Here is a 2989-nt window from a genome sequence, read left to right as displayed (position 1 = left end):
CAAAAGCTAAACGTAAGAGGGCACCAGATAAACAGTTTTTATAAAAAGCTTTCATGCGACAACAGTCTCTTCTCTGGCATCACCTCCGAGAAGTGATGAAATGTGACTCATTAGCATAGAACAACTCATATTCAAACAGAAAGTGCAATCGTTGCCTGGGAACCTGTTCCACAGTGCAGTGTTCTTATCTCTCAGGGACCACAGGCCAGCCTGGATGATGACGCAGTGTCCTTTGCCATGTTGTACTTATCTAATCAGCTTCTGCTTCAGAATTGAGCTGGATCATTTCTGCTCTGTGAAAAGAATGGCCCTGCTCAATTTCCACTGATTTCGTGAGAGCTGCACCAAGCACCTCAGCCCACAGCAATCTCCCTCCCAGGAGGTCAAAGCATTTGTGTGGCTAGTTTATTCCCCACTATTACCACTTCTTTAATAACTAATGCCCTGAGTAGTTATCTTTCCCTATAATTAAGAACTCTTATTCCTAATTTTAATATAACAGGATTATTTAGGGGAATTTTTGATTGATATAAATTATGCAAAATGGAAATTACTTGCATTGATGATAATTAGAAAAAACAGGGTTTAAAAACATAAATAATAATAGATGAGAAGCAAATGAAAATTAAGGGAAGTTTTATAAGAATCATAATCATTAACATTAATTACTATGTGGCACACACCATACTAAGCAGCTTAAACATAGCAACATTTAATCATTGCAAAAATCTTATGAGACATGTACTTCTCAGTAAATTCATTTATGCAGATGAGAATATGGATGTCTGGGAGCAAGATAGGTTCACTAGCCAGTCTCTCCTGGGCCCATAGAAAACCATACTGCACCTGAATATGGTGTGTGGCTGTGTGACTTGCTTTTGTCAATGAGATATGTAACAGATGTGATATGCACCCATCTTGTTGGACTTGCCCTCCTATGTGTCCCAAAAATTCATGTCCACGTGGGAGTTCAAAATATGATCTTATTTGGAAATAGGATCTTGTGAATGTAATGAAGGTAAGGAGTGAAAGGAAATCACACTAAAGAAAGGAGGGCCCTAAATGCAATGAGTGTCCTTTTTGAGAGACAGGACACAAAGAGGCACAGAAAACAAAGTTATAGAAGATGGAGGCAGAGACTGGAGTTATGCTACCACAAGCCATGAAATATGTGGAACTACCTGAAGGAGGAAGAGGCAAAGAAGGACCCTTCTCTGGAGAGTTCAGAGGAAGCACAGCACTGCTGACACCTTGATACACCTTGATTTTGAGGCTTCCAACCCTCAGAACTATGGAAGAGTAAATATCTGGTTTTTCAAGGTACCAAGTTTGTGTTCTGCTATGGCAGCCCTAGGAAGCTAATCCACTGCCTGTGCTCTTCCATCTCCTTGAGAAGACGTTGCTTCAGGTAGCTGCTGTCCTTGAGCCTGGACTCTGCCACAAACATGTAGGGAGTGCATCTGAGTGCAACTCAAAGTGGAGATCATGCTTAGCCAGGCTTACAACTGAGACAGAGCTGTTCTGAGCAGCCCAGCCTAGGTCAGCCAGGCTACAGTCAGCCTGCAAAGCCCTGAGGGTGACAGGGAATGCTTAACATTTGACAAGCCACTAAGGTTTAAGGTAGCCTGGGAAGTAGCATTGCTATTCTTAGAACTCACAGATACAGTGTCCTAGACTTCTTTGAAATTCTGTGAGGCCATTTGACTAAGTTCTGGACAATGTAATGTGAGCAGAAGTGATGTCAACCATTCCAAGTTTGGGTCCTAGGAATCCCGACATATCATCCTCCTCTGTGCTCTTTCCCATACCACAGTAGCTGTGGACCCAGGAGCTGAGCAGGGACAGCCTAGAATCTTACATCACCCCACTGCTCTGCAGCTCCTGATTCTCATTTTGCTAGAAATAAACTTCTACTGAATCTAGTCTGTGCATTGAAGGCTTGTCAGACAACTAGCATTGGCTTAACTCATAAAGGGAAGATAAGCAACTTGTCCAAGGTTATACAATGACTAAATGATAAAACCAGGATTTGAGCTTGTCTCTGTGTGACTTCAGCCTTCAGCCTATTATCAGTTAAAACAGACTGCCTCCTATGCCAACTGTAAAGCCTTGGGAAAAGTAAAGAAAGATGCCTTAGAATTGTGTTCTTCAGAACAGAAGATCCAGAAACAACTCCAAACACACTCAGCCACCTTACCTTCAACAAAGGGGCCAAACATGCTGACTGAAAGGAAGATAGCCTCTTTAATAAATGGTGCTGGAACCCTGAAAAAAGAGATCAAAGAGGATATCAGAAAATAGAAAGACATACCTTGCTCCGGGATAGGAAGAACCAATATAGTAAAAATGGCCATACATCCAAAAGTGCTATATAGATTCAATGCAATCCCAATTTAAATCCCAACAGTATATTTCACAGAACTAGAGAAAACAATCCAAAAATTCATTTGGAACAAGAAGAGACCTAGAATAGCAAAAGCAATTCTAGGCAACAAAGACATGACAGGGGATATCACAATCCCCAACATGAAACTATACTACAAAGCCACTGTGATGAAAACAGCATGGTAACAGCAAAGAAACAGACCCAAGGACCAGTGGAACAAATTGGAAGATGCGGACACAACTCCAGACATACTTAGCCACCTCATCTTTGACAATGGAGCCAACCACCCTCACTGGAGGAAACAAAGCCTCTTTAATAAATGGTGCTGGAAAAACTGGATTTCAACCTGCCATGATTAAAACTAGATCCATATCTCTCACCAAGCACTACACTAAAATTGAAGTGGATAAAAGACCTAAATATTAAAACAGGAAGATAGGTTAGATAGAACTTGCCAGAAGATAGGTTAGGTAGAACTCTTGAAGACATTGGCATAGGAAAAGACTTTATAAATAAAACCTCAGTAGCATAGGAACTAGCACAGAGAATCAATAACTGGGATCTCATCCTATTAAAAAGCTTCTGCACTACAAGAGAAACCAC

Source organism: Heterocephalus glaber, unplaced genomic scaffold (genome assembly GCF_053883595.1).
Source record: "Heterocephalus glaber isolate CG9 unplaced genomic scaffold, H.glaber_assembly_v1.0 deba00001538, whole genome shotgun sequence".
NCBI lineage: Eukaryota > Metazoa > Chordata > Mammalia > Rodentia > Bathyergidae > Heterocephalus > Heterocephalus glaber.
Note: the sequence above shows the minus strand (reverse complement) of the source record.